This window comes from Triturus cristatus, chromosome 5_1 (assembly GCF_964204655.1).
Source record: "Triturus cristatus chromosome 5_1, aTriCri1.1, whole genome shotgun sequence".
Lineage (NCBI taxonomy): Eukaryota > Metazoa > Chordata > Amphibia > Caudata > Salamandridae > Triturus > Triturus cristatus.
Window position 1 is genome coordinate 419,257,469 of NC_140587.1, and position 13,855 is coordinate 419,271,323.

A 13,855-nucleotide genomic window follows, 5' to 3' on the forward strand; every position below is an offset into this window, starting at 1 on the left:
TACAGTAACAAAGTCTGTGGCAATTTTTTGTACAGTAGCTGTCTGCTCTGTTCTTGCTCTCTCTTTCCTGAAATTGCAATGATAACCTTAAAAATCATCTACAGCAGATGCACATCCTTGAGAAACATTCTGCAGAAAACACTGGACAAAAGACTTCAGTGTGAACCGTAGGTAAATAAAATTGGGTTAAGGTAGAGTCCAATATGCTGTAATATCAGTCAGAAGACTGCAGTTTTTCAATTTCTGAATTCTTTTTTGGTTGACAGTTCAGCTGGAAAAGACAAACGTGTTTCTTGTAGTTCCAGTTAGTGCATACTACCTCCTCCCAAATACTGCAAGAACTTTTTTTTAATGAAAATCTTTTGATTAAGTTTTCAATACAATACAAACCAATTCAGTGCAGCATTGCGTTATCATGTATCATCGCATTACTGGTGTGCAAGGCATAGAAACCAGGGCTCCCAACTGAAAATCTGTTTTTACCCCATTTTTAAGCAGGGCTTCCTCAGATGCAGGCACCAGTTTTTCTGGACTGACCAATTCCAGACAACTGAATCCCAGTCAGGATTGGGGACAGTTGATCCGAGGATTGAGCCCTGCTACTCTCATACCCTGATGGCGCATCAGTTCTGGGTTTTCCGCAAACTGAAGAGGGGCAATTGCAATCCCTGAAAATGCACTCCTCCCCTCTGCTTTCCACAAGCATCGCAGGGCAGTCATTTCAATACCATATACACCTTTTCAGATCCGAGCCAGGACAGTCTTCAGCTTATCTGTTATCTGTTGTCTAGTTTACCGCAGTAAAGAACAGGACCTGGAGAGCTTTGACTCTTGAGTCTGATGTGAATTTAGAGGGCCTTAATTTATGCCCCCCCCCCCCCAATTTCTCCAAGCTAGAAATCAGTATCTCTAGAACTCCAAACTATGATACCACATATGTGGCTGTAAAGCTACCACTGGAGTCCATGATAATGACAGTAAGGATTATGAGAGGAAATGGTCCATCCTCCTTTGCATCCAGCTATTGTTCTGTGACTGTGGAAACCCAAGGTAAAAAGGTCTATTGGGTGAGAGACCATTTCCTCTCACCTTTGCTGTTATGGGGAGGTACAATTTTGCTTGTGGAATTATACTTCACTTTTGGGTGCGCTAGACAGATAGGTAGATCTGCCTGTAAGGACTGAGAGATGGCAAAAAGACAGTGGAGAGAAGCTCTTCATGACAAAGTACCTCATCACCAATTTTCTAGCATCGTGCCAGCCACTTTTGCTCTGTCCATCCTATGTACAACCAGAGATGCAAGACAAAGTTACAGATGTCCGTCTTACAAGGAAAAGGAGTGATTTGTTTTCATCAACAGACAAGGTTTTGCAACAGTGTAAAACTACTTTTGTGCCAGACCCTCCAGACACACTCCACTCCATGGCAACCCTAAACATATATCACCATCTATTAATGCTTAAAAAGTAAGTTGTTTTGATTTTTTGTTATTCTTTTATTACAGTGCCATTGATACAATCAACAGATGAGTGCCATCTCCTCTGGGTCTGTTTAGTTGTAATCTGTTTCTCTCCCTTATGAAAATTATTATGCCCTCTCCTGTCTGAGGTCAGTGGACCATGTGGCATGGAGCAAAGATATTGGCTGAGCTTGGTAGGACTACTTGAAAACACATTTTCACACCCCGGACCATTACCCCTACTGACCGTTTCATGGATTGTAGAAGGAAAGGCCAAGCGTCAGTTAAAGAGACTTCCTTTTAACTTATTTGAGTGCAGTGTCAAAGGTGTTCACTGCTGTCCTGTTTTGAGATGTTTATAGAATCCACCAAACAGAAACAAGGCAGGGACTTGTGACCACTGTGAGAGTATGTGGGAGGGCACAGTATGGTTGCACCTAACACTGATAAAAAAACAAGATTACTAACAAACTCACAGTATCTTGCAGCACTGGACATTCATAAATAGTCTTTAAACCAGCCACTTGGATAATGCCAACAACTTTGATCTCTTTAACATCACAATAGAATTGGGGTTTTACTTGCATTTTAGGTTCAAATTCAAACCCTTGGAGGAGATGTTCTCAAGCCTATTACAATGTCACATCCATAATCATTCCATTGATCTCAGGGTGTCCCACATTTATGTTCTAATCACATACAGAATGCCAGCCCATTTGATCGCCCTACTGGATCTGTCACAATGCTTTTACTTTTTGAGTCCATTAAATTTACAGCATGTAAACCTTATGGTTGCTTTCGTCTTGTTCTTTATGGCAGTGTGAAATAATTTAGGAGCCATCGACCAAGCCATACATAGATTTGCCCATCAGACTAGCCTTTAAAGCCTGAAAGCTTTGCAACAATGTGTATTTAAAAGGGGAAGTGGATATGTAAGCTTTCTAGGTCAACAGTAACTTTGCTCCATATTGAAGAGTGCTGAGAGTGTAACATATAACATCAGTCAATAATTCCAGTCCGACCAAAAACCTCTGTGGTGACTCCAGTTTGTCTGGTAAACCTAACCGTCTGATGTTGGACTGTTTCTGGTGTAATAGAAGTGACCAAGTTCATTCCTACACAATTATTTTAAAATGCAACAACGGCACCGGTTAATTATGTAATCCAATATGTGGCATCCTGCTAACATCAACAGTAAGCTGATTTGTGTAGCGCTGCATACACTTGGGTTTTTGCAAGAACGTCTAAGTGAAAGACACTGAGAGGATTGTGAATAGTTAAGGCAGGAACATGCTACCGCTTGTGTTTATGTGCTAGTACAGGGGTTTGCTACCAAAGCTAGAATTCAATCCAATGTGTGTCAGACTCGAAAGCTGTGTCAACTTCATCACTCCAGCAGAATCTCATTGGCAAGACAGGGGTTACTGTAGATCGGCCAAGGGACTCAAGGATTTCAGTTTCCATCAGGAAACGTATCAATTGGGTTCATTAGTCAGCATCAGTACCCAGTAGTGCAACGTCAATGTCTAGTATTGCAAAGGTATCGGCAATTCATTTTGGATGGTTTTAGTTTACTGATAAGTTTTGAAACCACTTCGCTGCAACTCTGGGGATCATTTTCGAACTATAGCGATCTCAAATTGTTTGATTCCTACTCTACGCCCTTTCTTTACATTGTTCTTCTGTATAGTACTATTTTTAATGATGCATGATTTTGTCTTGGGTTTAGCATGTTGTACAAATAAATCTACATTTGGATAAACAAGTCACAAAAGCTGGTACCACTGTTGAAACTCTGGCTTCTTGGAATCTGGTGTTCTTCTTATAGGAAAAACACTATCACATTGTTCAGTTAATTGGCGCTGGTGGGCAGGGCATTTTCAACCAGCTGAACATTTGTACATTTGGCAGAGCCTGTTATCTCAGCCCATACACAGTACCATCTTCCATTTTTACCTGTATGGCATAAATCATTGTTCTCCTAAAGTTTCTTCTAGAGTTGCTGTCCTCACTTGTGCCAAGCATCAAGGGAGAGCAGCGCAGTAGGTATGTGTCATAACTCTTCATTACAATGTACCCTATGCCATGGTGGCTTCATATCCCATGGGTTGATCATTATTGCTTTCATAAGTTTAAGATAAAGGGCCTGATTTAGATCTTGGTGGTACTCCCGCTATCCCTCCGTGGCTGCAGTTTCAAGTACTCTGTTGAGTATCCAGCCCACCGTATTTAGATATGTGCTGGCTGAACCGCCGTCTGCATTGACAGAATATTCCATTGAGTAAGAGGCACACCCAGGGCTTAATTTGAGCCGGTGGTTTCCTGTGCTCAGCACCAGCGCTTTATTGTAAGCACCAGCTCTAAAGAGATTCCACCACATGGTGGGGCTGTCTGTCTAATTTTTACATTATCACAACAAGTGTTAAATAAGTCAATATACATTAAGAAAGAATAAAACTTGTTGCTCACACCATTATTATAGCTTTGGGTGGCTTGGAATAGTCTAAATTGTCACACTTGTAGGATTGTGATGGCTAGTAGTTGTGTTGGTACTGTCATTGCCAGTGTTGGCTAGGGCAATGGGTAGTGTGGGCTGCAGTGGGCTCCTGAGAAGGGCCCTGGCACCTACGTTTTTATAAATCAAGCACTTGGGTGCACCTCCTCCGACGTGGTGGTCTCCTCTGCTTGCTAACAGTACTCCATCGCTGAAACAACTCCCTTAGGTGTAGAAAGCATGGGTTTTGTGCCACATTTACCCTATGCCGTATACTTCTTGCGTAGCGTAATGTAGGAGAGTAGGGTCTGCTTTCTATGTTCACCCCCACTTTTTGCTTTTGCTTTACTGGTTTTCGACTTAGATGTGGCTGTGGGCCTGCTAATCAGACCCACAGCCCTGCTGTTCTCTCTCTAAATTGATACTATGTACTTTAGGTGCATAACCCATTTGGATAGGATCACCTTATTGGCCCCTGTACAGTGTACCCTAGGTACCCAGGGCATAGGTGTACCCTAGGCCTACCAGGGGCTGCAGCATGTATTATGCCACCCCTGGCCTGGCCTTCCATTTTGACACAACTGGCTGATCACTCAGCTGGGGCAAGGTCGTGTAATCACCCCTTGCTTAGGTGTAGTATTCCTATACCTAAACTTACATATAGACACATGTGTACCTATCAGCCACTCCTATGGCAGGCCTTAACAATCCTGGAGGCAGAGTGCTTGGTAACATGTGAGATGGTGCTCTAGCATGAGCTGAGCCTGTCTGCAGCTTTCGGAACCATGTCCTTATAGCTGTTCTATGATATAGCCTACCATATACTCTTAAAGTGCCTTATAATCTTAAACGGTTATGGTAACTATGGTTTGGCTTTATCGAAACATGTCGTGTAAGGTGTCTAACACTGTGGAATAATACCCCCATACCATTTCTGGACATGAGGATATTATTCCCCCCTTCTAGAGGGAAAGACATGTTGAATTCATACTTTACTGTTAGCCTCTGACCAAAGCCTCAGCATCACAAAATGGATGCTGCTGCGACGACACAAGTCTGACCTCCTGCTGCTGGGAGTGATCCCAGCCAGGGAGGCCTGGACAATAGGTTTCCTGCTTGGGGAGGTGCTAGCACCTCCCCAGACAGCCTTTAGTGTATTGGGGCAGGGTGGGCTGAAAGGAATGAGACATGACTGGGGTACACAAGGTGTTCCTTGCATAGTCCAGTTCAAACCGGCGCTGGGGCACTCCAGCCCCAGCTCTGGCGCGAAACTGGACAAAGGGAAGTGGGTGTAACCACCCCCCCCCAGGTCCCACCCATAAGGCGTGACCTAGCAGGTATCCCAGCCCCCCAGATTAGTATAAGAGTGGGAGTTGGGCCTCAAGACTTTAGATTATCCTGAACCTGCAACTTGAACAGAAACTCTGGACCTTCGACATTCGACGAAAGAAGAAGACTGAAGAATCTCCCTTGTGGCCAAGGAGTGGCTACCCTGTGCAAACAGGCACCATCAAGAGACTACCCTTTGCTTTGCTAAAGTTCTACGAGGGACCGACTGCAGAGCCCGACCAGAGCCTTGACTTCCAGACTTCTCCGACCCTGATCCACATCCACAGCAGAGCTGAGATCCGTGGAGGCGACGAGAGACGTGGGACCGGCTACCTGGGAAAAGTGGCTAGTATCTTCAAGCGCAGCTTCTGAGGCACCCTCGAAGTTGTGCACCGGGGATTGAGAAGCCCCACCCCCAAGCACCATCTGCACCGAAGACCAGCCCCCCACACTCCACGAGTCCTGCGTGGGGCCCTTCTGCATTTTCCTGCTTGCCGCTTATGTCCGGTTGCTTGCCCGCTGGCTAGTGGCCTTTGTGACGACGCATCCCGTAATCTTCAGCGCTGGTTTGGCTCCTCCAGACTGGCTCCTGCTCCTTTGAAAAAGAGAAGCACCCCAGACCTTCCTGGTCTGCACCAGAAGCAAGTCCTCCGTTCTTCGTGGGTTCCGCTTGCCAAGGCTTGGTGAGTCCTAGTCCAACTTCGACGCCGCCGACAGCAAGAGCCTTCGTGGGACAGCTCGCCTCCTGGTCCTGCTCGTCCTCGAAGTTTCCTGGTCCTCGTGGCTGCAGCGACAAGCTTCACCTTCACCTGCAATCTTCACGACATCGCCTGGTTCCACGTGGTCACTGGCTAGTGACCTTGACTCTGTCCCTTCTGCTTGCAGGTCTCCTCTCTTCTTGATCCCAGCCTTGGGATCCACCGGACACTCTTCACTGACTGCCTGTCAGCAACTTTCCTTCAGGCATCCATAGAAGTCCACGACGAAACCCGACGCAAGTTCACACCTATGCACCCGCAGCCTGTGGGCTAGGTAACTTGGGTACTTCGGTGCTCACAAGGGTAGTGACTATCCTAGGGTCTAGTTTCCGAGTCTCGACTCTAGCTGCTTTAGAAGTGTCCTTAAACTGTTAATTTCCAACAACTACTAATTCTATCGACTTTTATGCATTACGCGTGAGTGTTTCCACTCTGCACCTGAATCCCGTGGGCCTCCCACTTCCTAACTAATGCTAGTGTAGTGTGGCCCCAGCGATTCCCTAGGCCTAGGCCTATCCTATTTCCGTGACAGTGGTCCTTATACCACTTACTTAGTATATGGTTTGCGTGGCCCCTAGGGCCTAACTGTATTACTTACCTGTGTGACTTAATGTATGCTTAAATAAGACTGTGTTGTACTTACCTCTAATCTCATAAAGAGTGCTGAGGGTTTGACTAGAATAAATACACTTTATTTTATTTATATATCTGTTGTGGTGTCCTTTCATTTGGTATTCAAGGGATTATATATGGTATCACAGCTGGCTTCACATGCCATTCAGAGTTTAGCCTAAGACTGCTCTTGTCCATGCTACCACTAGGATAGCTGGTCTATAAGGTTGACTTTACAACCAATCACCATAAGGGTATTTGGACTGATATAAGGTGTACACTAGAACTAGTGACATCATACATCAGGCCAACTTCTCACATTGGTGAGCAGCGGTTGGGATCTGAGCTTGCTGTTGTAATACCATTGTAATCTTGAGATACTAAATTGAAAGATCACACAGATATTGTCTAGGTACATATAACATAGATTATAATACTTAAGTCCTACTGGACTTAGTAGTTGTAGGTTGAAGGGAGTAACACACCCTGACTACAACTACCAGAGTGGTTTAGTAGAAACAACTAGTGTAGGTAGGTGCACACACCACACCCTCACTAGATCATGTCTCTGGGAGGAGATCAAGTAGATGCTCTCTCAGGAGGGTCAGGTCTGCAGAAGACCCCCTCTAGATATGATACCCTAACTTTTCAGGAGATGAGACAATTGTGTACCTCCAGAAGAATAAAACAGGGTGCAAACCCTACCCTCCTTCAGCTAAGACAACTCCTAGAGGAGTATGATGCTCTTAAAGCCTCACAGGCAGGTACCCTAGGTACAAAGGAGGGTCTAAACGCCACAGATGAGTCAGATGGGACTTCAGATGAAGAGGTAGACAGCCAGGGCCAAGTAGGAAGACTTAGCCAGGCTAACCTAAGCTTACATGGGAGTTTGCATGGGGTCCCCCCATACAGACCCCCAAGTGGGCTTACACAGAGAAGCAGGAGGGACAGATCCCCTTCAAGGGAATCCATCCACTCCCATGTCTCTAGCATCTCTAATGCTTCCTCTCATAGGGGAATGACTTCCCCTGAGAGAAAGGAGCATGAAGCCAGAATGAGGGAAGCTAATCTGAGGATTCAGAGGGAAGAACTTGCCCTTGCCAAGGAGAAGCTTGCTCTGGCTAGAGAGCAAAAGTTAAGTGGGTCAGAACCCACTGGTGGCAGCAATATCCCTAAGGATAGAGACAGGCACTATGATAATAGAAACCTGAGCAAGATTGTCCCTCCCTACAAGTGTGGGGATGACATCCACAAATGGATAACTGCTTTGGAGAGAGCTTGCAAAGTACAGCAGGTATCCCAAAGTCAGTGGGCAGCTATCTTGTGGCTCTCCTTCTCTGAGAAAGGTAGAGACAAGCTCCTCACAGTTAGTGATGAGGATGCAGATAATTACACTGTCCTGAAGAGTGCTCTGATTGATGGGTTTGGCCTAACCACTGAACAATACAGGTTGTTGTTCAGGGATACCCAGAAGACACAGACTCAGGACTGGACTGACTTTGTAGATTGTGCCACTAAGGCTCTGGAAGGCTGGCTAATGTGAAGTAAGGTTAAGGACTATACAGGACTGTATAATTTGATAATGAGAGAACAAATCCTTAACAACTGTCAAAACCAGCTATTGCATCAACACCTGATTGATTCTGATCTGACTTCTCCCCAAGAATTGGGAAAGAAGGCAGATAGATGGGTCAGGACTAGAGTTAAGCAGAAAAACCAGAACCAGGGCGGTGATCAGAAAAAGGCAGACCAGAAGGGTAATGATCAGAAACAAAAAGACCAGAAGTCTTCACCAGGCCCCCAAAAGGCTCAGGGGGAGGGTGGTCCCAAAAAGGATAAAAAGAAAGAAGGCCAAAAGAAACCATGGTGCAACTATTGTAAGTCCAACTCACATTGGTTTAGTGAGTGCACCAAAAAGGATAAGCCCCCAGCCACCATTGCCCCTAAGGCAACTGTACCCCCTAGTTCAGCTGTAAGTGGTGGTTCCCAGCAAAAGGGTGTAGTAGGGTTAACCCTGGGAACTGAGGAGGATTCTGGCCTAGTCAGAATACCTACTCAGGCTGTTCTGATCTGTGATGGGGACTTGGCTTTGTCCTCTACTGTAGGCCCCAGTAACCTGGGCAAGTACAGACAGACTCCTTTTATCAACCAAAGAATGGCTCAGGCCTACAGGGACACTGGGGCTAGTGTCACAATGGTGACACCTGCTTTTGTGGACCCTGGACAGATCATACTAGGTGTGAATTACCTAGTGACCAACGCTAGCAATGCCACTACCTCCCATAGTGTGGCTATTGTTAACTTCTCCTGGGAAGGGGTAACTGGCCTCAAGAAAGTTGTTGTTAGTTCAGACCTTCCTGGGGAGTGTTTACTGGGCAATGATCTTGAAACTTCAGTTTGGTCTGAAGTGGAGTATAGGACCCATGCAGAAATGCTGGGGATAGATGCACATGTCCTTGCTGTGACCAGGTCACAGGCCAAAAAGTGCACCACTGAACAAGTGCTGGATCCTGAAACTATGGACCAGTCACAACCCAAGAGAAAGAGCAGTAGGGTTAAGGCTATGCCTTCCCCCCTGCCTCAGGTGGTGGATCAGCCCTCCCAGGAGGATGATTCTGAGAGCCCTGAAGGAACTGTCCTAGAAGAACTTGAACCTGATCAGGTTGAGTTTCTTGGGACAGGGGGACCTTCAAGGGCAGATCTGAGGCAGGCTCAATTAGACTGCCCCTCTCTTGAACCCCTCAGACAGCTGGCTGCTGCTGAGGCTGCAGGGAATGCTCAAGGTACCCATAGAGTGTATTGGGATGAAGGGCTACTGTATTCAGAGGCTAGAGACCCCAAGCCTGGTGCATCCAGGAGGTTGGTCATACCACTGAAGTTCAGAGGCTTCCTTCTTACCTTGGCCCATGATATTCCCCTTGCAGGACATTTGGGTCAGAACAAGACTTGGGACAGGCTTGTCCCTCACTTTCACTGGCCCCATATGTCAGAAGATACTAAGGAGTTTTGTCGCTCCTGTGTCACCTGCCAAGCCAGTGGCAAATCAGGTGGCACCACAAAGGCCCCCCTCATACCACTACCTGTGGTGGGGGTCCCCTTTGAAAGAGTGGGCATAGATATTGTAGGACCAATGGACCCACAAACAGCATCTGGGCACAGATTCATACTGGTGATAGTGGACCATGCCACCAGGTATCCAGAAGCAATTCCCCTGAGGACCACAACAGCTCCTGTTGTGGCAAGGGCCCTGCTTGGAGTATTCTCCAGAGTGGGCTTTCCAAAGGAGGTCATTTCTGACAGAGGTGCCAACTTCATGTCAGGATACTTGACTGCAATGTGGAAGGAGTGTGGTGTGAACTACAAGTTCACAACACCCTATCACCCACAGTGCAATGGGCTTGTTGAGAGATTCAACAAGACCCTAAAGGGAATGATAAAAGGGTTACCAGACAAGCTTAGGCGAAGATGGGACATCCTTTTACCCTGCCTTCTGTTTCCTTACAGAGAGGTCCCACAAAAGGGGGTTGGCTACAGCCCTTTTGAACTTTTGTTTGGGCATCCTGTAAGAGGACCCCTGTGTTTGGTAAGGGAAGGATGGGAGAGACCTCTCAGACAACCCAAACTGGACATAGTGGATTATGTACTTGGTCTCCGCTCCAGGATGGCAGAGTATATGAAGAAGGCTTCTAAAAATCTTGAGGCAAGCCAAGAACTCCAAAAAGCTTGGCATGACCAAAAGGCTGTACTGACTGTTTACCAGCCAGGACAGAAAGTGTGGGTGTTGGAGCCAGTGGCCCCAGCAGCACTCCAAGACAAATGGTCTGGACCCCACACTATTGTTGAGAAAAAGGGAGAAATCACCTACTTGGTGGACCTTGGGACTCCCAGAAGCCCCCACAGGGTGCTTCATGTCAACAGATTGAAGGCATATGTTGACAGGGCAGACATGGGGCTACTCATGGCTACAGATGAGGGGCAGGAGGAAGAGTGACCCTCTCTCAGACCTGTTGACTCAGAACCCTGATGATGGCTCAGTTGATGGTGTGGTCTTTTCTGACAGCCTCACTGTCCATCAGCAACAGGACTGCAGGCAAGTTCTGCAGTCCTACAGACATATGTTCTCTCTGACCCCAAGTCAGACAAACTGGTGCACCCATGAGGTGGACACTGGTGACAGTCTGCCTGTGAAGAGTAAAATCTACAGGCAACCTGACCATGTCAGGGACTGCATAAAAGGTGAGGTACAAAAGATGTTGGAGCTGGGAGTCATTGAACCTTCAGAGAGCCCTTGGGCTAGTCCTGTAGTCCTTGTGCCAAAGCCTCACACCCAAGATGGTAAGAGAGAGATGAGGTTTTGCGTGGATTACAGAGGTCTCAATGCTGTCACTAGGACAGATGCCCACCCAATACCTAGGGCAGATGAGCTCATTGACAGACTGGCAGCTGCTAAGTTTTTGAGCACATTTGACCTGACAGCAGGCTACTGGTAAATCAGACTAGCTGAGAATGCAAAGGCCAAAACTGCTTTCTCGACCCCAGGAGGACATTATCAATTTGTGGTAATGCCCTTTGGTTTGAAGAATGCACCTGCCACTTTCCAAAGGTTGGTGAATCAAGTCCTTACTGGGTTGGATGATTATTGTGCAGCTTATCTTGATGATATTGCTGTCTTTAGCTCCACCTGGGAGGATCACCTGGTCCACCTGAGGAATGTTTTAGAGGCCCTGCAAAAGGCAGGCCTCACTATCAAGGCCACTAAGTGCCAGATAGGGCAGAGCAAGGTTGTATACCTGGGCCACCTAGTTGGTTGGGGCCAGGTTCAACCACTGGAGAGCAAGATCCAGACCATAAAGGACTGGACTCCTCCAACTACCCAGACTCAGGTCAGAGCTTTCTTGGGCCTGACTGGGTACTACAGAAAGTTTGTTAAGAACTATGGGTCCATTGTGACACCACTTAATGACTTGACCTCCAAGAAGATGCCAAAGAAAGTTCAGTGGACAGTAAGCTGTCAAAAAGCATTTGATGACCTGAAGCAGGCCATGTGCAGTGCACCTATTCTGAAAAGTCCAGACTACTCCAAAGAGTTCATTGTCCAGACAGATGCTTCTGAGTTAGGTGTGGGAGCTGTTCTTTCACAACTGAATGTAGATGGTCAAGACCAGCCCATTGCTTTTATAAGTAGAAGGCTGACCCCTAGAGAGAAACGTTGGTCAGCTATTGAGAGGGAGGCCTTTGCTGTGGTTTGGGCCCTGAAGAAGCTGAGGCCATACTTGTTTGGCACCCACTTCAAGATTCAGACAGACCATAAGCCCCTCTTGTGGCTAAATCAGATGAAGGGTGAAAATCCCAAACTTCTTAGGTGGTCCATTTCCCTACAGGGGATGGACTTCACAGTGGAACATAGACCTGGGACTGACCATGCCAATGCAGATGGACTCTCCAGATATTTCCACTTAGAACATGAAGACTCAACTGGTCAAGGTTAGTTTAATGTCCCTAAGTTTGGGGGGGGGGGTTGTGTAGGATAGTAGGGTCTGCTTTCTATGTTCACCCCCACTTTTTGCTTTTGCTTTACTGGTTTTCGACTTAGATGTGGCTGTGGGCCTGCTAATCAGACCCACAGCCCTGCTGTTCTCTCTCTAAATTGATACTATGTACTTTAGGTGCATAACCCATTTGGATAGGATCACCTTATTGGCCCCTGTACAGTGTACCCTAGGTACCCAGGGCATAGGTGTACCCTAGGCCTACCAGGGGCTGCAGCATGTATTATGCCACCCCTGGCCTGGCCTTCCATTTTGACACAACTGGCTGATCACTCAGCTGGGGCAAGGTCGTGTAATCACCCCTTGCTTAGGTGTAGTATTCCTATACCTAAACTTACATATAGACACATGTGTACCTAGCAGCCACTCCTATGGCAGGCCTTAACAATCCTGGAGGCAGAGTGCTTGGTAACATGTGAGATGGTGCTCCAGCATGAGCTGAGCCTGTCTGCAGCTCTCGGAACCATGTCCTTATAGCTGTTCTATGATATAGCCTACCATATACTCTTAAAGTGCCTTATAATCTTAAACGGTTATGGTAACTATGGTTTGGCTTTATCGAAACATGTCGTGTAAGGTGTCTAACACTGTGGAATAATACCCCCATACCATTTCTGGACATGAGGATATTATTCCCCCCTTCTAGAGGGAAAGACATGTTGAAATCATACTTTACTGTTAGCCTCTGACCAAAGCCTCAGCATCACAAAATGGATGCTGCTGCCACGACACAAGTCTGACCTCCTGCTGCTGGGAGTGATCCCAGCCAGGGAGGCCTGGACAATAGGTTTCCTGCTTGGGGTGGTGCTAGCACCTCCCCAGACAGCCTTTAGTGTATTGGGGCAGGGTGGGCTGAAAGGAATGAGACATGCCTGGGGCACACAAGGTGTTCCTTGCATAGTCCAGTTCAAACCGGCGCTGGGGCACTCCAGCCCCAGCTCTGGCGCGAAACTGGACAAAGGGAAGTGGGTGTAACCACCCCCAGGTCCCACCCATAAGGCGTGACCTAGCAGGTATCCCAGCCCCCCAGATTAGTATAAGAGTGGGAGTTGGGCCTCAAGACTTTAGATTATCCTGAACCTGCAACTTGAACAGAAACTCTGGACCTTCGACATTCGACGAAAGAAGAAGACTGAAGAATCTCCCTTGTGGCCAAGGAGTGGCTACCCTGTGCAAACAGGCACCATCAAGAGACTACCCTTTGCTTTGCTAAAGTTCTACGAGGGACCGACTGCAGAGCCCGACCAGAGCCTTGACTTCCAGACTTCTCCGACCCTGATCCACATCCACAGCAGAGCTGAGATCCGTGGAGGCGACGAGAGACGTGGGACCGGCTACCTGCGAAAAGTGGCTAGTATCTTCAAGCGCAGCTTCTGAGGCACCCTCGAAGTTGTGCACCGGGGATTGAGAAGCCCCACCCCCAAGCACCATCTGCACCGAAGACCAGCCCCCCACACTCCACGAGTCCTGCGTGGGGCCCTTCTGCATTTTCCTGCTTGCCGCGTATGTCCGGTTGCTTGCCCGCTGGCTAGTGGCCTTTGTGACGACGCATCCCGTAATCTTCAGCGCTGGTTTGGCTCCTCCAGACTGGCTCCTGCTCCTTTGAAAAAGAGAAGCACCCCAGACCTTCCTGGTCTGCACCAGAAGCAAGTCC

At 47.3% G+C, this 13,855-nt stretch overlaps 1 protein-coding gene across 3 annotated transcripts in view; it reads left to right on the forward strand.

Annotated features, from left to right (window-relative positions):
• The window catches only part of RGS22 (regulator of G protein signaling 22), a 1,028,745-nt gene that overhangs the window by 975,933 nt on the left and 38,957 nt on the right, over positions 1-13,855 (forward strand). The gene's annotated exons all lie outside the window — the stretch shown is intronic.